This window comes from Balearica regulorum, chromosome 3 (assembly GCF_011004875.1).
Source record: "Balearica regulorum gibbericeps isolate bBalReg1 chromosome 3, bBalReg1.pri, whole genome shotgun sequence".
Classification (NCBI taxonomy): Eukaryota; Metazoa; Chordata; class Aves; order Gruiformes; family Gruidae; genus Balearica; species Balearica regulorum.
In genome coordinates, this window is record NC_046186.1 from 70998051 (window position 1) to 71021920 (window position 23870).

The window sequence follows — 23870 nt, forward strand, 5'->3', positions numbered from 1 at the left end:
TTTTCTGCCAGTAGCTTCTCACCTTCTAAAGAGGACAACTAGAAAAACAAAAATGTTATCCTTCTGCCTCATATTTATAGTCACAGACAGGAGGGCTGGGACATGTTGGTGTACGTCTCACTTGCCTTAATGCAGCAGGTGATAGCAGAATATCACCCTCATTCCCAAGCAGTGGAGGAAGGATGTCCGTGATACCTGCTAACAGCTGTAAATAGTGACACTACAAGTCCTTTATTCTACTCCAGTTTAGGAGAAGCAAAAGCTAGTAAATACCCAGAGGCTGCTGCCATAGCTGTCAGTGGGCATCTCTGCTCTGTTCTGTCGCAGTCGTTCTTTGTCAAGTACTCTTGCTTGACCCACTTGGCTCCTCTTGTCCCATTCTTACACTTATCTCCACCTATGGCCTTTTCCTTCCAGTCTCCCTCTCTCTGTCCAGAAAGGACAAACTCCTCTTCTCCGGTGCTTGGCCTGACTCCGCCTGCCTACTTCTCCCATACCCAGAGTCCCCGCAGGCACCTCATCCAAAGCTCTTCTTCGCCCTCCATCACTACTTATTTTCCTCGTGTCCTGGGCAGGAACATTCCACTCTTTTGCCTCTCTCTGTACGCTTGTAACCCAGTCTGCCACAATTACTTACCTCCTGTTAATATACTATCCTACTTTCCTTTGACCTGCCCCACTAGTTCCACAAACACATACTGAGATTTGTAACTAAAGAAGGATTGAGGGACCTTACTATTGCCATTTGTTGACCACATATAACTCATTAGTCATAAAAAGACAAAATTATATATTTATTACCAAGGCTGAACTTAAAATTTCTGAAATTCTGTGGTGAGCAGCTCATTAGAAGCGCTATGAACTATCAACAAGAAAAACTATGATGTTTCAAGTCACTCCAAACGGAATTAAAAAAATTACAGTAAAAACAAAAAACAAAACAAATATTTCTTTATAATACCTTTAAAGCTATGAAACTTCATTAATGTATAGGGCCTTGACTTATACGATTTGCACTTCTGTCTTTTCTCCTCTGGACTGGGACTGCGCATCTCATAAGGAAAGCCTTCATCACAGTAACCACTCCCATCGGAGCCCTGAGGTTCTGTGTGCCACGACACTTTGCCCATGGGATAAAATGGTGGCCAGAAATACATATTTGAAGAACGAATTGAGAGATGGCATGCAAGCCATAATATGTGATAATGCCATAGTATTTCTTGTCAGAATTTCACTTCTGAAATAAGAAAAAAAAAATTCCTCTTATTAATATTTTGAAGACTATTGAAGTCAGAACAGAAATCTAGATTCCTCAAAGAAAGAATTCAGACAACAAAATTCTTCTTTCTTAATTTTCAAGGAAAAAATATTTTCTGTGGGATTTTCATTTTGCAGAAATCCCAATTTTAAAGTTTTGAAAAAACTATTCAAAAACTAAAACATTTATTTTCATGCAATACACCCTTACAAAGAAATAAACATGTATACAATAAGCAGAAAGAATCTACAGAACGTCCATAGGTACAGCTCTGCAGCATTAAGCAGGAGCAGAAGTTGCTGCTAACTCTACCCCTAGTTAAACTGCCCTGCAGTCTCGATGTGAAAGTGACGTAAACAGACCTACAGAAATTACATGCTGGCAATCACTACCTACTAGCGTTCAGTAAAGCAGGGACAGAATATCACTTAAAAGGCTACATATCTAGACCTGCCCCATGGGAACTTGTTTTGACTTGCCCTTAAAACATTTCCAATGATTCAGTCTCTCTCTGTGGACTTTTTGCTGTTTCCCTCCCTAATGTCCAGCCTAAGCCCTCTCTGCTGCAAATTAAGCTCATTTGTTCTCAGCCCGGAGAACAATTCAGCCATTGCCCTGTCGGTACACATCTTCCCTTTGTAGGGTTCCTGCTATGCCACCACTCAGCCTCCAGCCTTCCTTCCAGAGTCTTCTCGCTAATTCTCTCATCCACATTCTGCTCTCACAAGGACTTTGTTTCCCCCTTAGTGGGCACAAAACTCTGAAAGAAGCCTCGCCAGTCTCTTCTAAAACAGCATACTGACCTGTTCATCTGTTTTTCTGTTCAAAGAATAAAATTTGCCTTTTTTGCAGATTACTCTGCTGACTTGGATTTAGCTTATGATCTCCTCTGCCCCTTAGATTATTTTTTTATTTTTCAGTCCTTTTCCCTACTTGGTAATTCCCCAGTTAATGTACTTGTACATTAGATTTCTTCTTTCCAAAGGCTGGGCACTGCACTAACCCTTAGTGAATTTGAGAAACAGTTAATGTTTCAGATTCTGTTGTGGTAAGCAGCACTAGAAAAGCGTTCTCTTGCATACTTACATTTCAAGTGGCCCATTTACAGATCTCTGCTGCTTTTAACTGGCAGATACCATCTGCCTATTTAGAAATTAATGGCACTATTTTATCTTTGGAGTAAAATCTCTGCAAATTATTGTTTTGATGTATCTTTTGAATCCCTGATCCCTGGATTATCCTACTACTCTTTAGGGAACAACACCAGTGAAATAAATATTTTGATCCAATTCCCCAGGATCCAAAATAACAACCAGCCAACTTGCTCAGGGTTTCTCTGCCTGTTTTTACCTCCTGCCAGGCACAGTTTTGCCTGGGCACTCTCTGTCTCTGCCACCATCTCTCTCATTCAGTTAGGCAAGCCCACAGACTCTGGTGTATGAAGTGTCATATAATCTGAGGAAAAACCTTAATCCACTGTCTAAAAGCATGCCAAATTTGAGCAAAAAGCTGCTGACAAACAAAGTGCCTCTGGGCACCACATAGATATGAATTTCTGGCAGCAGTATCAAGTTGGTGTGTGGCTGCGTGGCTCTGGGGACAGAAGCAACAGGGGCCTGAGTGTGGCAATCGGCTGTGCCCACAAGTGTGTCAAAGTGAAGGGCCCGGCAGGCAAACACTCTGGAAGCATGGACACGGGACAACTCACTTTAGTGTAAACAATCTGAAGAATCTAATGTGTTTGAAATGGAAGAACGAAAAATAAAAAACCAAAAAGGCCAGCTCCAGCTGACAATCTCTGGCATACAGCCTCTACAGCTTTCACACTTTTAGAAATATCTGTTCGCCCTTGTCTCCATTGAAGTTACGCTAAGCCTCAACAATCAAGCTGAAAAGTTGTACCGCTGCATTTCTTATATGAGTCTTAGAATTAAAATACGTTTTTTGTGAAAAAGCTGAAATTCAGCTTTTCATATAAGAATATAACACATCCAAAAGAAGTCTTTTCTCCAGGTTTCATTGATCCTGGCAAATTTTCTTCAGAATTAATCAGTCATTACGTTGGGTTTTTTCCTAACATTCAGATAAACTTGCACAATCCTACCATCTGATAGGAAAAGGTTAAATGCACTCAATAGATTGGAAAAGGGTGTTTCAGGAAGTGCTGTCAGATTCTTACACTTACCTCCAGACTCTTTCAAAGGTAAATGCCAGCAAAAACACAGGAATCAGTCATAAATCTTCCTTCACCATGCCTTTATAGGACTTTTATGGGCTCCTTTTATTCTTGGGCAAGCCCTCTTTCCACATATTTCAGACGCACACATTAAGACTGCACTTTAACCAGTTACCCAAAGCTTCATTAAATTCCAAGGAAAATCTTTCAATGACCAACATTAAACAAGACATTTTTAAAGAGAACTGCTTGGAAGATAAATGTTCTCCTTTACACCAACGTCAAAAAATACGTTAAATAGGAATGCAGATTCTATAACATGGCATTACAATTTAGGTAACATTGTTTCAAAAATTCCAATCTTAACCAATCTATCATTTCAAATGGCTTTTTTTTCTTTACAATCACATTTTAGTCTGAAAATGTAACTTTAAGCGGTACGCTGTGTTTGAAAATGAACTTTTGAAACAAAACACTGGTACAGCCACATACGGTCCCAACAAAGAAATCAGAGGGCTCTAGGCCACAGGAAAATAAACTCTGGTGAAATAAAAGACTACTTAAAGCAGTGCTTTTAAGTTCATCAAAGTGCATGCAGACCTCTTGAACCAACTGATATAAAGCACAGAGAAGAGACAAACAACTTTTCAGAAAGAGTTGAACACCCAGACCATCTACAAGCCACTCTATGCCTGCTGCTAGCAAGAATATAGGAAAAAGAGTAGGCAGAGGTGGCAAGCCCAAAGACACGATATGGGCAGCAGGGCAGGAACTAGGCACGTGGGAACATCTGACACCTGTCAAAATGCTTGTGTTCTTGCCCCAGAACAGTAAATCCAAGGAACAGAGCTTCTGCAGTCTATCAGTGCACAGTCTAGGACCCAGTGAAAAAAAAAAAAAAAAGAGTTCCTAAACATACAGACCCATTTACGCTTAAGCCACCTTCATCAAACCAAACTACTAGGACATGGGACCCGCCCAAACCCAGTAACACGAGCAGGCTAACTTCCTTGCAGGCCATGGCTAGCCTGCAGCATCAGCAGCAGATGAAAGCCAGTCCAAGACTGGTACACTGCATGATGTGGTGTAACACTTGATTGACAGCTGAAAAGAGAGAGGCACCAGTCCTAGCTGATGCCCATGTACAAGGAATATGCATCCCAGAAATTCAAATGTGACTTGAAAGTCATGAGCTTGAAAGCGTAAGAAGTGTAACAGATGGGACAAAAGCCCACGGCTGGGTGTTACCAATCAAAGGACAGGTGACAAAAGCACGACAGAAGACAAACTAATTGCTGGTCTGAAAACACATCTTACCAACCAATCATTGCATAGAAGAAAGGCTGCATTTCACCTGCAGATTTGGGCTGCTGTAAGTGTTCACAGCACTATAGTGCTGTCAGGCCATCAGAATACCTGTGCTTTGTAGTTCGTTATATACTTGTTGTGGTTTAACCCCAGCTGGCAGCTACACACCACACAGCCACTCGCTCACTGACCCCTAGGTGGGATGGGGGAGAGAATTAGAAGAGTGAAAGTGACAAAACTTGTGGGCTGAGATACAGACAGTTTAATAGGTAAAGCAAAAGCCATGCATGCACAAGCAAAGCAAGACAAGGAATTCATGCCCCACTTCCCATTGCCAGGCAGTTCAGCCATCCCCAGGAAAGCAGGGCTCCATCACACATAATGGTGACTTGGGAAGACAAACGTCATCACTCCAAACATTCCCCTCCCTTCCTCCTTCTTCCTCCAGTTTTATATGCTGACCATGACATCATATGGTGTGGAATATCCCTTTGCTCAGCAGGGGTCAGCTGTCCCAGCTGTGTCCTCTCCCAACCTCTTGTGCACCCCCAGCCTCCTCTCTGGTGGGGTGGGGTGAGAAGCAGCAAAGGCCTTGGCTCTGTGTAAGCACTGCTCAGCAGTAACAAAAGCATCCCTGTGTTATCAGCACTGTTTTCAGCACAAATTCAAAATATACCCCCATGCTAGCTACTGTGAAGAAATTTAACTCTGTCTTCCTCTGTTAAGAAAAATTAATAACAAATTATGTGAAGTTTCAGTCTTGAGAGTCTTGACCCTAGTAGGGAAGATACAGACCTCAAAGCAGCATGCTTTAGCTTGTTATTTCAGCCAAAATGGAGGCAAGACAGGTGCACAGAAATATGATGCCTCACAAAATCTAGGTAGTTTGTGGGGAAACATTGCCCCAGCTGACATATTTGCCCTCTGGAAAGTGCTGAATTCAACTTTGCATGCCAATTCTTTCTGTCAATATTAATGCATGTGATAAACCTGTTAGAGTTTGAAACAGAGCAGTGAAGACTGGCAATGCCATGTAGCCTAATTGTTAGGTGTGTGCTAGCTTTATAAGGCAAGGCCTTGTTGACACACAATGAAATAAAAAAACAACTTATATCTACTACATTTGTCATAGACGACCTCCAGAAACAGAAAATTACATACACTAAAATATAGGTGAAAGTGTAAGAAATAGGAAATAGAATTAATAAGAAACAGAACATGAACAGAGTGTTATATAAAGGATACTACGTGAGAGACCCCCATCAAACTGATTTTCAAACTGATTTTAAATTTCTTAGATCCTACAGCACTTCTTCCCTTCAAGGAGAGCCATAGGTGTTCAGCACTTCTCTAACCAAGCCCTAGACCTCACTTCTGAAAATTTAGTGTTAAAGGCTACCGAGGATGTCATTTTCCTTTATATCCAAGAAGTAGTAACTGCAAACTGCTGCCAGACCGGGCAGTCTTGCTCTCCACTTCTGGCCATAGTCATTTAGACCCTGAGTAGTAAATTAATGCTGTTCAACACACAGTCACAAGACTTGAGGCAAGGGAGGAGGCCAGAAAATGCAGGGTGAAGAAGGAAGGATCCCAACTGTTGGATTACTAATTGTTGGATTGGCTTACTAAAGCAGCCACAGGAATCGTGACAAGAAATGTGACAGGGGAAAAACTCTTTCCGTGGCCGCTTTCTGTTGATCAAATGAACTGTAATGGTTACATTACAATAGCATAAAGTATTAAAATGGCAGATTAAAAAACTGGACTGTGTTCTTTTCCTCACTTCTCTGCATCTTCTCTTTCCTGCTTGTAGACTGCAGATCTTTCTGTCTTTCTTCATATGCAGGTGTCTCAATCATCAGTACTAACCAAACAGTAAATAGTAAGTGTTACCTATCTATATCATCTAAATTATCCCAAAGTAGCTAAAGTATTCATTCAGATAATGCCCACATATCAATTTGCGTATGCTGACTATGCAATCAATAGTAACCAAACAGAACATGACTCATGAAAGGTAGGAAATACATTCAGGTAGCCAACTGCACATACTATGTGTTTGCAAAACTGCTTGTTGACATATTTTGGGGGTAACTTATGCAGCAATGTGTAAGAAATTAGGTCTGTGATAAACCCATACACGTGCCTTTTGTGTTGGTGATAATTTTGTTTCAAGGCATTAAGAAGTTGCATTTTGTTTTGGCAAATCCATGTCATCTATTTGTGTCATTTCTTATTCCTCACAGCAACAGAGAATAAGCTCAAATACTTCAGAGGTGCCACAATATAGGACCTCATTAATCTTTTCACTTTTTATTGTTGGTAGACAGTAATTGCTCCCTGCCCTATAAATTACAAAGGAAAGAAAAAGTCTATTAGAGAGACAAATTCATGTGGAATTAAATGTACAGTAATATGGACACAGCAGCCACACTTCTGCTATGATATTTAAAAACATATTACCTGTTCACATAGGACACACATAATACCAGTGCACTAGATACAAGGCACCCCTGCTGAATCTTACCTTTTTTTTCTTTTCCAGATATGCACACTTATAAATGAAAGGGGAAAAAAACCACACAGGTTTCAACTTCTGTTTGTAGCATAATATTCTTTAATGGCTACCTATGGCAGAAAAACCATCTATTTACTCAGTTCTAGCCAAAACATTCTCTGTTGCATATAGCTGAATGTTGGAAGTGGATGTCGCACTAAGCGTGGCACATCAAACCTACTAACACACCATGGTCCAGCCCAAGCCTCAACAGGAAAGCATCAGCTCAGTGGAGCTGAGACTGGCGGCTGACTGCACCACAACCCTCCTCACCTCTGGTCTTGGAAGGCTGTCAGGATCTGATCACAGCCACTCAGCCCTTCATGGTGTTAGGACTGAGCAGTAGCCAGCGGCTATGACTCACCTTTCTTCAAAACAACCTAACAGATTTTGCATTTCCTCACACCAAAATGGTCCCAAAAGTTTCCAACACTCTGTATTTCAGACATTACTCTTCCAGAAAATGATCTGAATGAGCAGCAGGTTAGAACACAATACCAGGCTCTCATCTAGGCTTGCTCTGGTATAAATATGACCAAAATAAATACTTGATTTTAAAACAGTCCATTTATTCAAAAGTATTTCAAACGTATTCTATAAGACAAATAGGTCAATATTTCAATTATTGCCCAAAGGCCTCTGTTCTGTTTGGTTTTAATTTTGTTCTTGCCTTAATAAAAATATGTTGAAACATCAATAACAGTTTTTAAAATGTACTCTTTCTTCATATGGCTCCAAGTAACATCTCAGGTACTTATTTTTTAATTCAAGCATGTAGCATTAGATACCCAAGCTTGAAACCATAGTCACTTGATTTCACATACATATTTATATGGAATCATAGAATCATAGAATTGTTTTGGTTGGAAAAGATCTTTAAGATCATCAAGTCCAACCGTTAACCTAGCACTGCCAAGTCCACCACTAAACCATGTTCCTAAGCACCACATCTACGCATCTTTTCAATACCTCCGGGGATGGTGACTCAACCACTTCCCTGGGCAGCCTGTTCCAGTGTTTGACAGCCCTTTCAGTGAAGAAATTTTTCCTAATATCCAATCTAAACCTCCCGTGGTACAACTTGAGGCCATTTCCTCTTGTCCTCTCACTTGTTACTTGGGAGAAGAGACCAACACCCACCTGGCTACAACCTCCTTTCAGGTAGTTGTAGGGAGCAATAAGGTCTCCCCTCAGCCTCCTTTTCTCCAGGCTAAACAGCCTCAGTTCTCTCAGCCGCTCCTCACAAGACTTGTGCTCTAGACCCTTCACCAGCTTTGTTGCCCTTCTCTGGACACACTCCAGCACCTCAATGTCTGTCTTGTAGTGAGAGTCCCAAAACTGAACACAGGACTCAAGGTGCGGCCTCACCAGTGCTGAGTACAGGGGAACAATCACTTCCCTAGTGCTGCTGGCCACACTGTTGCTGATACAAGCCAGGATGCTGTTGGCCTTCTTGGCCACCTGGGCACACTGCTGGCTCATATTTAGCCAGCTGTCAACCAACACCCCCAGGTCCTTTTCTGCCAAGCAGCTTTCCAGCCACCCTTCCCCAAGCCTGTAGCACTGCACAGGCTTGTTGTGACACAAGTGCAGGACCTGGCACTTGGCTTTGTTGAACCTCATACAATTGGCCTCGGCCCATCAATCCAGCTTGTCCAGATCTCTCTGTGGAACCTTCCTACCCTCAAGCAGATCAATGCTCCCGCACAACCTGGTGTCATCTGCAAACTTCCTGAGGGTGCACTCGATCCCCTCATCCAGATCATTGATAAAGATATTAAACAGAACTGGCCCCAGTACTGAGCTAAATAATTCTAACCAACAACAGTCTGTTGCCAAATCCAGAATCCAAAACCAGTTTCAGTCAGGTTATCTTGGAAAGTATAATATGTAAAATGGAAAGATAAGCCAACAGTGCAGAGATTCTGACTGAAGATGTCTTAATTGTGTCTTCATTCTCCAACCTCAGCACTGCTCCACAAATCCCAATGGGAACAGTCACACAAGACATATTCTTGATTCCCATTTTCACTTGCTGATAAAACGTGGAGAACCCTTTGTATTCCAACCCAAGAGCTCGGCTCCTCTCCAGCTCCACACTCTGGAGCATATATCCCGCAGGAATTGAACGGTGCAACTATATGCACAGCAGCAGGCTCTGAAAAGGTAAGCACATGCAACTATGTATCATGGTGCCTAAGAGAAGTCTTGCAGTCGCACATGCTAGCAAGTCAGAAGATGAGAAAAAGACATAGGAAAAGAGAGATAAAGAGCATCCCACCTGTGATACGATGCAGCTCTGCAGACCCACAAAGATCCACCAAACACAACAGGCATCAACTCTTAGTCAAACTTATAATGTATGAATAGGTACATGCAAGTAGGTTTTGGTTTAGATTTGTTTCATATTCAAAGTACCTCCTAATAACTGGTTTGGATTCTATTTTGTTTAGGGAGACAAGAGATATTTTTCTGAACTTGTCAGATGGAATTCAGCTAAATCCTTTGATATATATGTGCAGATACATAAAGCAGAATGGCATATTCTCAGACAAGAAATTGAACTGGCTCAAGTTTTGTCCTAAGAGCTTAAGCAATTGCTATTACTATGTTTAATAAAATATAAATTAAAAATGGTGATTTCAAGTTTAGCAGCAAGATTCCTAATGCAGTATTTTATTTCTCCTTTAAAAACCATCAATTCCCCTCAAAAAATACTCTGTTGTAATTACAAGGATGTAATAAGGTAGCCTTGCTAAATTAAAGAATCACAATAGTTCAATCTTTTGCTATGAATGCAGTATGCTCTCATCATCACAAATTCATTTGGTCAGAAAATAGAGTTGAAATGGGCTTATAGATTAGATCCATGCAAAATCACATTCAAGAGGAATTACTTTTCTCTAGTGGGGTGCTAATTCAGCTCAGTATTAAACTTCAGCTAACAGTATGAGGATTAATATCTGATCTTCTGTGTATCTGAAGCTGTACTGAACATCAAACTTATCTCAGAACCTCTGATTGCAAGTATAAACTAATTTTTTTACTACAACATCTTGTACAAGATTTGTTCCTTCTATAGAGCAGCTGTGCACATGTCTAATGGTAGAAACATAGCACCTCATGCCCTCAGAACATCCAAGGATTAAACGGGCAAAGTAAATAGCTTGAGAGTGCTGATACTAACAAAATGGGAACCTAAGGAATAGAAGTAGCTCTTCAATTACTTGTTTCCCATGACAATTTTAGTATAGAGCCTAACATAGACGAAAAACCTGGACAGCACACTCCATCCATTTCCCTGTTGAAGAAATACCTGTTGTAAACATTTCTGTAGTGATTCCCCTGTAATGATTTGCAGTATGCAGTAACTAAATCCTCCATTCCTTAACTATGCTGAGATGACTGAGGTGTACAGTAAAGCTAGTGATTTCAGATTTATTAAGCACTGAAATATCATAGAATTATAGAATATAGAATGGTTTGGGTTGGAAGGGACCTTAAAGTTCATCTAACTCCAACCCCTCTGCCATGGGCAGGGACACCCTCCACTAGACCAGGTTGCCCAAAGCCCCATCCAACCTGGCCTTGAACACTGCCAGGGGTGGGGCATCCACAGCTTCTCTGGGCAACCTGTTCCACTGCCTCACCACCCTCACAGTGAAGAATTTCTTTCTAACATCAAATCTAAATCTACTCTCTTTTAGCTTAAACCCATTACCCCTTGTCATGTCACTACACTCCCTGATAAACAGTCCCTCTCCATCTTTCCTGTAGGCCCCTTCAGGTACTGGCAAGCTGCAATTAGATCTCCCCAGAGCCACCTTTTCTCCAGGCTGAAATACTCCAACTCTCTCAGCCTGTCCTCATAGGAGAGGCGCTCCAGCCCTTTGAGCACCTCTCCTTTGACTTGCTTTCCATTAGATCAATTTTTTATTTTTTTTTTATTTCTACTTGGTATATTTTAGTTAGACTAACATTTCTAGCATTACACTTTTTAAGGAGTCTCAGTTCTCATAAAAACAGTCTTGAATATCTCTCACACTCAGAGAGATAAAGTTGCAATGAAAACTCTGATTTTGAATCTGAGATTCAGAATTGGCCATAAGACACAGACCTTGTCCTTAATTTTTTAAATTTCCCCTTGTTGTCATCAGAAAAGGACCAAGTAGTTGGCAGACACAGACCTGAGGAATTTCTCTGGGACAAGGAGACTTTCCCCAAGTAATCTGGTATCAAGTCTACCCCACAAAGACCACCCCCAAATTCCGTTCATTTTAGGCTGCTAAATGACTCAAATACGGCTCTCATCAGAAGTCATGAGTGAAGCTGTTGGAGACCTGTTCTCACTTATTTCTTACCATATCTCCCCTGTAATAAACAAGACAACTCATTTTGCTCTACTCCGCTGGGATTTAGTTCTGAAACAACCAGGAAGGGCAGCGCAAAAGTGGGGCCAGTCTCTTAGGCAATGCAATTTTCAGGTTGCTTGTCATTTCCAGACAGATCCACATTTGTTGACAATAAAGTGAATTAGAGTGAGAGGAAACAAGGCAGGCATGAGTCAGAAAATGGGTCATACATGAAAACATCTTGAAGCTATTAATACCTAATGCTGCCATTTAATAAATAATAAAGAAGCTGGTGCTACCCATACAGTGACATTTTAGATCTTCTTGAAAAGGCAGTTTTGTCCTAGGTAATTTTCTCAAATGCTTTTGAAAAAAAGCACAAGTACAGACATCATTTAATATTTGCTTATGTACTGATTTTTGTACTGAAATGCATCTCTCCCTCTGAAGAGTAAGATCTTCAGTGCTTTGCTGAAATGAAACAAGCAAAATCGTTCGTCTTAAGTAAGGAAAACAATAAACTGAGGGTCATATCTCCGAGTCCATGTCAGAAGTAAATTAGAGAACATGAAAAACTGGTGCATTAACTCCCTTCAGCTTCTATGCAGTACATCCCTTATCTACCTATGAAATAAATAAATGCAAGGTAGCTGAACATACAATTCCATATAAGGACTGAAGTGGAAATATATTCATGCTGTATTTTTTCCAAGAAAAATGCTGGCTATGTGTCTTTAACAAGCCTGTAAACCATTTTTGTTCCATTTCAGATACTGTGTTTAATAATACCATTGTTAGTTTCCAAAATCACACTCACTGACTGAGCACCTACTCAACATTTTGGATGTTTTCACGCTTGCTCATATGTAGCCTCATGTATTCTTTCTTATTCAAGCCTGCTCTGAAAACAGTCTTGTCAATTTTCCGTATGTGATTTTCAATAGCACTCTTCATTATAACAGTTGGGCTCTTCACAGACACCAATCAATGCTTATTCATAGGGGTCCTGTGTGGTAAAGTAGTAGTATCTTCATTTGACATGTGTGAACATTAGGCAGAGAGAGAGAAAGATATATGCACACAAATTTAGTTCTGGCATGTTTCAGCTTTGGGAAGGCTGATGTTACAATCTTACTGATATAACTTCATTATATTTTCTCTATATGTGTGAGAAATACAAGGCTTTAAAGAAATTAAACAATCAACACCCAAAACAGCATCTCATTGAGTCCTTCTGAGTGGCAGTTGGTGTTTCAGGAGTGATGAAAGCTCGTATCTACAGCACTGACCTCTGCCACTTGGGCTATTGAAGGAACCACAGCCAGGCTAATCCATTACCTTCTGGGTAAATCTGTAATAGACAGGCATAAAATGGAAGAGCTGCACATAACTCTTGGGAGGAAGATTGTTCTACATAGGCCCAGCTCCATATTCCCTGTTTTCCCCTGTCAGCCTTTTTATATCCCCATGCTCTGCAACATGCACTAACTCTGTTTTGGTCCTCCTTATAGCCCCTGCCCTAGACCCAGTCTCAGTCCCTGAGTACCTTTAAATTCCACTCTTTATCTCCAGCTCAGTCTTCTTCTGGAGTTTCTCCTTCAACTTTACTTTTCTGGTCCACCCCAAACTCTTCCAGGTCCTTATATATCTGCTTTCTCCTGCTAGAGCACTCCCTCTGTTCTTCATACGTGTTCCATCTGTCAGTTCACAGCCTGCTACAGCATCTTTGCCAGAGATTGAAAGTTTCTACCTTACCAGACCCACCAGATTTCTTCACTGTCCCCATTCTGTTCTTCAACAAGACCACCTTTATTTACTCCTTGTCCCATCTTCCCATTATGCGAGCTTAGTTTTTTTACTTCATTTTACTGGTGTGACTGTTGTCAAACTCTTTAGAACTAACACAGATGAAACAGAAGGACACTAAAAGTAGAAGAAAGACCATTTTTCTCGTACCAGTGTGCTAGCCAAATTAGTGAGATACGGGCAGCACACACAAACTATAAGGTGTGTGGGAAATGACTGAACTGCAGTCTCAGGAGGTTTTTACCAGTAGTACAATATTGGCTAGGTACTAGCAGCATTCCTGTGCAATCAATACTGAGGTGAATATTTCATTAACAACAGGGACGAAAGGACAAACAGCATCCCTAGCAAGTTAATGAATGATTCCAAACTGGGGCAGAGGAGGGTGCACAGAGTGGTGGATACGCTGCAAAGCAAAGATGCCAATCAGGGACCTCAACAGGTTGGAGAAATGGCCCGAGAAGAATCTCATGAAGTTCAACACCAGAAAATGCAGAGCCATGAGCCTCGGATGGAATAACCCCCTGAAGAAATACAGAAGGGGCTACAGAGAATGACCTGTGGATCCTGTGGACAAGTTGAACAGGAGTCAGCAGCATGCCCTGCCAGCAAGGAAAGCCAAACACATCCTGGGCTGTACTAATATAAACATAGACAGGAGGCTGAGAGCAGAGCTTGTCCCCCTCACCTTGGCACTTGCAAGACTGCTTCCAGTTGGGGGCTTGCAAGCTGAAAACAGTCCTTGACAAACTGGAGTGAGTCCAGTGGACAGCCACCAAGATGAGGAGGGGGGTGGAACAAATTACATATGAGGAGATGCTGAGAGATCTGAATTTGTTTAGTTTTCAGAGGAGAAGGCTAAGGCAGGATTTTATTGCTGTCTTCAACTATATAATGGGAGACTTTAAAGGAGACAGAGCCAGGCTCTTCTTGGAGGCACACAGTGAAAGGACAAGCGAGATTTGACACAGCTTTGGGCAAAGAATATTGCTATTATACATTAGGAAAAAGTTTTTCACAGCGAGAGTGGTTCAGAACTGTAACAGATTGTTCTGTGTGGATGTGGTGTCCATTCCTCGCTATCTACAAAATTCAACTCGATAAGGGCCTGAGCAACCTGATCTAACTTTGAAATCAGCCCTGCTTTGAGCAGAATATTGACCAGATAATCTCCAGAGGCCCCTTCAAACTTGTGTTACTCTGTGATTTGCATCTCTCAGTAAGTTGCCTCAGCCCACAGTAATAATTGCAGAGAAAGTCCTGTTCAAAAGCTATGCAGCTGTGCGATGAAGCAACCTCACAGGTTTTGTCAGAGAAGGATGCTTTTGCAATCAAGTCAATATATAATCACTGAGAGAGGACAGAGCAGGCATGAAACACAAAATTTTATATAATTTAGCTATCAAATGCAAACAAATTCCCACTGTGAATAGTAAGATGCTTCAAGAGTTTGTAGCTTAAATATGAGTAGGTTTTCTGAGAAAAATCATACAAAAATAAACCTGATTTGACACCATCCCCTAATACACTACCAAGCATCAGAACTTTATCTATAATACAAAGGTGTCTAGGCTGTTCAATTAAAAAGTTGGGGATGTTTTGCATAAGTATAGCAAAAATTTCTGTTCCCTTCATGATACTTAGAAAATCGAGCCCTTTTTCATCAAAATGTTTAAAAAAAAATTACCTAAGACAATCATCTAACACTGAAAATATGATCCAAAGCTGGACAAAATAAGTAACCAAAAAAGAGAGGAATCTAGGCAGACTTAACAATAGGGAGTGTTACTAGAATTGTCTGTAAATAAAGTGGAGTTTTGCTCTGGGGTGTTTAAAAATTTGTCTGCAGAATCAGATTTATTTCCACTTTGTTTGGGTTTTTTATTGCTTGGATCAAGAAGAAATAGTAATAGTAACTTCATTTATCTATGTGCAACCTGCTTTAGCAAAGTTTGACTTCTTCAGATGCAATATGCCTGGCAGATATTCTTAACACATGCCTCTTACAATTGTACTGGTTCTGAGATTGTCGCCATTAACACTTTCAGCTATGTTATTTTATACGGGTTTCTATCTATCTCACCACCTTTCTCCATGAAGGTAATTAGAATGCTCTCAGATTTTTAATATTCTGCTGAACCACCATTTCCAGGATTTGCATGCTTTATCTCTTATTGATACCCTTGTAGATGAAAATTAGGATTATATTTCTCACAGCATGGCAGGACAAAGCTATAAATACTTTTCAACCCGTATGTTCTAAACAATCCAAACCATGCAAAACTATTGCAAGGTAATCAATGTGCTATGGTGGCTCATGGCAACATACCCGTTTTTCCATTCTTGTGTTTATGAGTTTCGCTGAAAGAGGAGTATCATTTTACTGCAGAATGGAAGCAAATGGACAAAGTTGTTCTTTGACATACTAGCTCCCCAAAGATATCTAGATTTGGTGCACACTCTCAGCCATAGTATTCTTTGCCACCACTACAGTTTCCTGGATACAAGGATTCTGTGATACGTAATTTGAAACAGGGATCTTACTGTCAAGTTCAAGTTGTAACTAATAACCAAAGCAGAGAACACTTACTTAAATTAATTTTCTTTAGACACCAGCTGATACAAGTTACTGAATAATAACTAGATACTGCTTGTTCAAGAGAGCTCAGCAAAACAAATGTTTTAAGAATGCTTACTAGCTTTATAAACTGAAAACACAGATGACAAGGTATTATGTGAGATTTTATTTTTGCCAAAGATCAGATCTTATAGTACTTGTTTTCAATAGTAAAATTAAATTATGATCTTTAGAGTTAGCACCTTCTAAACTTCCATCTGTTTACAGATCAACTTGAAGAGGACAAAAATTAAGTTGTAAAAACTGGAATATTATTCATGGATTTATGAATGAACAGCTCTTGTCTCACAAACCTGAACTACATTTAAAGGGGGAAAAAATGAATAAAAAGGGAAATAGAAAGCAGTAGGTATCACATATTCCAATTTTAATAGGCTATAGGTAAAAATTGCAGTGGAGGCTATCTGGAAAGCATATTATGAGTTTCCCAGTCTTGTGATTTAAGATTTGGGGCCTAAATTTTATGCCACATCTTCTTCTGCAGCTACTGCTTTCTAACTATTTTTATTTAGCATGAGCTGAGACTTTTCCTATGTTGCAGTAAATTTCACTTCCCCTTTCTTCCTAGCTTTCACACCCCCTTTGTAGCATCCTAGAAAGTTTTCCATAGTCATATCTTAGCACCACAAATCAGCACTGAAGTGGGCTGCTGTGATCAAAGCAATGTTTCTGCATGATAGCAAGTAATAAAATAAGCAGGAGGGAAGACTGGAAGTAGCAATCGAATTGGACACTTGCAACACCAATTGCTGAGATACTGAAAAAATCTTAAAAGGAGAAATACAGCTTTTCCCTAGAAAATTATGATCAAGATGGAAAAATACACTGTTTACTCAGCTTATGAATGGGAAGTGAAATGCATGTGCATTAAATGCAGCCCAGTGCTGCCTAGATGCTCTCCGGTGTGTCATCCTCAAAGGGAGAGGAAGGCTCCGCCCTGCAGCATTCAACAGTTATTCTGCATAGATGGTGCTGCCTGGGTCCTGAGGAGGTAGGTTTCGACAGTTGGCAGCATGATGAGACAGCAGCACATGGAAACAGGATGTGACCTATACGGTGTCTGATTTGAGATGGACTGCAGTCCAGTCGTCGTAGACTGAAATTCCGCCCACTGGACATGAAGTGGTTACATGCATGGCTGTTCACAGTTAGTCACCAACTGCTTGTTTAAGAAGTCTTCTTAGTTACTTCTGACTTTCAACATTTACTGTTATTTTTTACTTTTACCAATGGCTTCCATGCAGTAAGGAAAAGGCAGGCATCTGTTCTTATTTACATAGATGCTGGGTGTTGTGTCATTGCTTAAGACTGTCACTGCAACGGCTGGAAGACCACTGGAACTGTTATGTACATGTATCAAATCAGATTTATGTTTAGGACAGTCATATTTAAACTCTGTGTTTTCTGAGGACAATATTTCCTTTTTCTAGTAAAAGGTTAAAATAAAATGCCCAGATCACTCCCGAATCCAATATTGTTATCAATACCTTGTCAAGGAAGAAGATTAACCTGCAGATCTATGATCTTCTTGTCTCTAACAGGTATCACTGTAAGTATGCAGTAGGTTAAATCTGGCAAGCAGCATCTCACCAGAAGAAGAAATATCTTGAGTCCAATGATGTAAGAACCCTCCCAGCAACTGGAATCTGAACTTGGCAGAAAAGCATAAATGCCTTGCCTTGCCCAGTGTCACATTGATCAGGGTTCCTAATGAGCTGGCGTAAATGCTGATCTTTTGCAGTTCACTGGAAAGGCCACCCAAATACATAGGGACAGTGTACAAGCTCAGATGTGACTTGTCTCTGTACAGCCAATTTTACAAACAGCCCCTGTAATGGATGCAATGAAAGCAACACTTTAATGAGAAAACTGAAGGACGGCATCTCTGCTCTAATCTCAGTTCTGATGCCTGAATAGATAACAGAAAACTCCCTGCAGACAGACCAGGGAGCTCATGATTAGTTTCAGTGTTTCATTGTCAACAATATCAAATTACCAAAATTATCAAAATCTCAGTTTGTTGGAAGAAGTGGATGCACTTCAGTTACAGAACTCTTCTCCTCTGTGTTTGGAGCTATGCCTTAGCTCTGGTCAGCCTTTCTTGTGGGTTTAATAAAAAATGCTGGCATTTGATGTTCACTTTGCAATTGCTGAAGGGACCGGTGCCAGTAATTAATGCTTTCCCTATCAGAGCAGATATGGGCAGCAGTGTTTGTTGTTTCAATAGCCTCAGAGCAAGAGTGATCAAGGCCAATGACACAGAGTCAATTCCCAGTCTTCCTCTCAAGGGACATAGTGCAGTGTCTGTCTAAAGGGAGATTGCAGATCATGACAGCTTTCAGTGTCTTTAGAAACAGGAGACTGACAGGTGGGATTAATTTCACATATCTTTGGACATCATTGGGCATCCATCTTCATCCAGTAGATATCTGTACCAGAATGAGTCACTTTATCCAGATTTTATAGTATAGAAAGAGAAACTTGCACTTCTACACCCTAATGCACCTGGTCTATTTTAATCAGATACCTTAGAGACAATGTGTGTGTGTGTGTGTGTGTGTTCACAGTGTCTCTTTCTCTCTGTGCCTGCACAGACTAAGAAGGGAGTCCATATGAAGGTTTGATGCTGTCGTTCATGCTGCATGCCGTTTGAGGTGTTCTAGGTGGTGACCCTCACTGACCGCCCACCTCCTACTCCAAAACGGTATAGCTACGTAGTAGGTCCTGTGTCATATCTGCTAGACCCATGTGGCCTCTCAAATGGCACCAGATGCATAAGGAGTGGTAAACTGAATAAAGACCTAGGTGTCTACATGTAATCAGATGAACCCCAACCACATGAGCTGCCTGAACAACCATGTTTTTCACCACAAGTTTTAAATCCTCATGGAAAGGACTTGGTATATGGAGCACTTCCTGGGTCTGTGGTTTATGCAAAAAATACATCTGCTAGAGAAGAGAAGATAGTTTTCTTCAATAAGAAAAAAACTTTGAAAAGGAAGCGCAGAAAGAGCAGGTGAGATCTATCTCCCTGCCTTGGCAGAAAGGAGGATAATGAGAAAGCATAAGAGCTCCTGTACCCCTTTCCAACGCTGCCTGGCCTTATTCAGGGACACAAGGAGGCACAGAACACAAGTGCTCCTCAACAATATGGGTTGGTGACTTTACGGTGCAAACACCCTTGCAGCAGGCTCCACATCAGCATATTCTCTAAGAAGAGCTGCTGAAACAGAGAAGCTGGTTTGTACAAGTCCTTCATAACTGTAACGTGCAAGTACCTCAGAACATGTAACAGGTTTAGCTTTACAAGATTTCCATGAGCTAGGATGACTCCATGTTTTCCTGTCTCTTTCATGACAGTCATCTATTGCTGTAAAATTGTCAGAGATACCAATACTAGCTCTGAAAAGAGAAACACTCCGAGTGTTCAAGAAACTGCCTGAATACCTCAACTGTTCGAAAGGACCTCAAAACAGATTGATGCTTTAGAGAAAAATAAACAAAAAAAACCTCAAAACACGACATTACACAGTAGTCCTTCATGTTATGGAATACCTCATACTACATTAAAAAACAAAAAAAACACTTTGAATTTTATATTCATTGTAAGATTCTTGTAGTTTTAAAATTTGGAAAAATCCTCTTTGTTTAGAACTCAACATGAACAGCTAGGAAAATTCATAATGAATCAGACAAGGTAAAAAAATACATATTACAACTAACTGGTTTTTGGATTTATGAATTACAACAGAAGAGTGATCGATCTACATTTGTAACCTTTCTCAATTTTAGCAAGCATTAAAAACTAAAGCTGTGATCATATTGATTGGAACAGCAGGTTTAAAATGTTTCAGTGTCAGTTTCAATGTGACAATTGGGTCTAAAGCTAAATAAATACTCTATTATATTAACCTAAACCCAGAGCCTGATGTACTAGAAGATACTCACAAACTAGCCACTAAAAGTGAGGGAGCAGTGAGTGATTTTTTCGTCTGATATTTCTGTTTGTACGCTGATTTGCCCTGCCTCTGTCACTCACTACAGACTGACAGACAACTCCATCATCAGGTAGCTGGTAGACGCAGTCCATTTTTACATGGGTGTTGGCCAAATTTAGAAGAAGCACTAAGCGCAGGCGACAGAGAGCCTGAAATACAGGCACGATTTTACTTCAGATCCAAGAAGTGCAAACTCGGTGGGATCACACTGGAACATCACACACTGGAAGAACAAAAAAGATTCATCTCTGCTGTTGCTTACAGAAATTTACTGTGGTAAATTAGCTACTGAAAGGCTTCTTGGTTTTTCCCTGAATGAACAAAAACCTACCAAAAAGCACAAGGAAATAACCAGAAATGGCCAGAACTCAAATTTAATAGTTGAGAACAAAGGAAATCTTTCAATTACTTTACCCTATTATCCATGAGTACAGGATTTCCTGTAATAATAAACTACTAGTCAGCATTTAATAGTTAAAAAAAAGCTACTATAAAAGTGATCGAGAAAATAAAATATATGGTACATTTGAAGAGAATTAAAAACATAACTAGTGCTATGCCTTCTCCCTCATACTGGAAGTTACTGACACTGTAAGATAAGGCAAAGGTATTTTAGTTTGGCTCCCTATAAAAAAAGCCACAAGGTCAGACGTAAAAGGGGCCAAGTCAGAGACAGCACAATTTGAATTAATTAAGCCCTTTCTCTTTTCTAAAATGCTGATGTCCCATGATTTAGAAACTGCAGAAAGGAGGAGATTGGTGTATTTTTGTATACTTCACAAAATCATTCTTTTCTCTATGTATTGTTACATTCTTCACCTAGATATAGAAGTCTGTTATTACCCTGCAACAGGAGACAAAGCCTTTTGGAAAAGGAAACACAATCTGAAAGAAATAAAATATGACTTCAGAATTAATCCACATATAGCTATATATGTGGCTATAGTCAGCACAATTTTGAATAGTTATTAACAAAACCAAATTACATTAGATGCTTTCTTTATCACATATGGTAAATTTTGAGGTTTGTGACTGAAGATTTTTAACATTTTATCTGTGTATTAACAGAATATAATTTCAGTTCCAACCTACAATGATTATTTATTGTCCTAGCCACTTGTATCACAGAATGCAATATTTGTATCTCATATCCATAGTATAATAGGATGATGCAATGCAAATATTTCAATCTTACAAGCAAAACAGCACAATTCTGTTACACAGAAAGGTAAATAATTGCAGAGGAGTCTTTCTGGGTCTTAGGCTACATTACTTATAAGAGAGGCAGGCAGCCATATCATAAACTGATCATGATCCATTTTAAATTTTGTTAGGGCTTTGGTTTGAGAATTTTTGCCTTTACCACTCCTACTGGTAGGTTGTTCCAGAAACTCACCATTTTGGTAGTTAGACATCTTCCAGTCTCTAGCATCAATTTATTCATTGCCAGATTACACTGCCCCATGCTCTCTTTTCTCCCATAACCCAGTTGAAACCAATGAGATTAGCCAAATGAATAAAGCAAATTGGAAATTCATGCATTACAATATTATTTTTAAAACTTGTTCTTAAACCCCATGATTAGATAGTAATTATTTCCCAGACACCGAATACCTATTCAAATTATTTTCACAGACTATTGGTGATTGGATTTGTGCCAAGACAGAAGAATAAAGACCTAATATTTAATGTTGTAAAGATGATAACTTTGTAAATGCAATCTTGCAAAAATGTGAAGGAAAAAAAAGCAATGCTTTTATCAATTTAATTTCAACAGAACTATGCCTGTTAACAAAAGAAATTCATAGCAAGCACTTTGATACACATTTCTCATTACCACATAAAACGCGCTTTACAGAATTATGGCTGGAAGAGGCCATTAAATCATTTGTATAACACTGTATGCAGATAAACCACCTGTGTATCCAAGATTATAAATTCACCTAATTACTGCTGCATTAAGCCCCATCAATTGCATCTGCAAAGGAGACACCCATCGTTGATCAGAAATGTCAGGAAATGGGGAATCCAGCACTGGCCTTACAAGTTTCTTCTGGTAGTTAAACTAAAAAAGTACGTTAATTTTATTTTTTTAGTGTATCACCTCAATTCACTGATTAAACATAAAAAATCATTATTTCCACAGTTCAACTTCTATTTCCAGGTGATTCTTGGTTTTGATTCCTCCTGAAGTAAAATACCCCTACTACAGGACATTTTCTGCCTGTGTATTTCAACTTCACAAACTCACTATTCCACTGTTTACATATCTAAGGTGACTTACACACTTTTCACCATACGTTTGCACCGGACATTCATTAAAAAAAAAAAAAAAAAGGAAAAAAGAAAAAAAAAAGCCCTCCTCCCCCCAAACAAAACCCAAAAAACACTTCAATCTAGCACAAAGTGCAGTTTCACTCCCAAGTCACTGGTAATCATTCAAGATCTTTATGCTCTGACACGTATTCAATCTTCCTAGAGGTTTTGTATTTGGCTAAACTAAAATGCATTTTGTTTGAACCAATTCAGTTACCAGATCACTATATTGGACAGTCTGACATAACTGTTACCTATCATTTCACCAGTCTTTATTCCATCTGCTCCCCAAAACTGATTAATCATTTGCAAAAAGTACAATCGCAACTTCTGGGTTTTTGGACCAGATTCTGAGTGGGACTGTCTTTAAGAATGTACGTTGCTGTTCCCAGCAACATGTTATATTGTGCAAATAATTCTGGCAGAGTCTGGCCCTTGACAGGGAAAGAATAACTTGCTTTTATTTTTTTCAGAGTCATCTCATTTCTAGCAAACTCACCTGTATCTCCCAAATAAACAGATACAGACAGAGTTTAGGAAAAAAAAATACATCTAAATGTTCACTTTGATTCACTGAAGCCAGGTATAATAAGCTGATGCAAAACTATGCTATTAACACTGCACAGACATTAACAGTGTGGCTATCGGTGTGTTTGACTATTTTCTTGGAAGCTCCAAGTCTATCAATTTCTACCACTTCAGAAATTATGTAAATGTTTTCACAACTGACAATAAATATTTAAACCAAGGAAAATTATGCCCCCCACACACACCAAAGATACTTTTATCCTATTGCACACCAAAAAAAAAAAATATAACCCTTCTATTGAGGGATAAAAATACAAAAGCCCCCAAAATCTTATCTTTTGAAATGCAGCATGCCAGATTTATGGTTAGCATGTATCACCCTCCAGTGAAAAATGCAGGTTAATATGCACACAGCTCTTAGGATAGCTCATGAAGTTGATTACTGACTGAAATGCTGTCACTGAGTCAGCTCTAACAGTTTGATTAGGAAGGATATTGTGCTTCTGAACTACTTCCTATATAAGCCACTTCTCACACTGTAAAGGAAGCCAGAGGAGAAAAATACTCTTACTACCAGCTAAGAGCTGAGCAAACAACCACTCACACCGAGAAATGTGTGACAGTGTGTGATAGTCTTTTTAGTATAATTCAGACACTAATTCTAATATATATTACAGCAGGGAGGTCGTTTGCCATTCTTTAATCAATTATGATTTCATGTTTTCCCAGGAAACATTTATACTCATTATCCAATTTGTTTCTCATTTATGTACAGTTTTCAAAACTTACAGCTTACAGTCACAGTGAGCTGTGAATTACAGTTTTGTTTTATTCTGCTGTAATTTTTTTATGGTCTAGATATTGTGGATAATCAAATTAAATCACATGGTCCTTTATGCCAAAAGAAAAGATTAAGGCATACAAATTTTCACA

The 23870-nt window shown here is 39.6% G+C and overlaps 1 protein-coding gene across 2 annotated transcripts in view; it reads right to left on the reverse strand.

The window, feature by feature from the left end:
* The window catches only part of ESR1 (estrogen receptor 1), a 177211-nt gene that overhangs the window by 95805 nt on the left and 57536 nt on the right, over nt 1–23870 (reverse strand). The gene's annotated exons all lie outside the window — the stretch shown is intronic.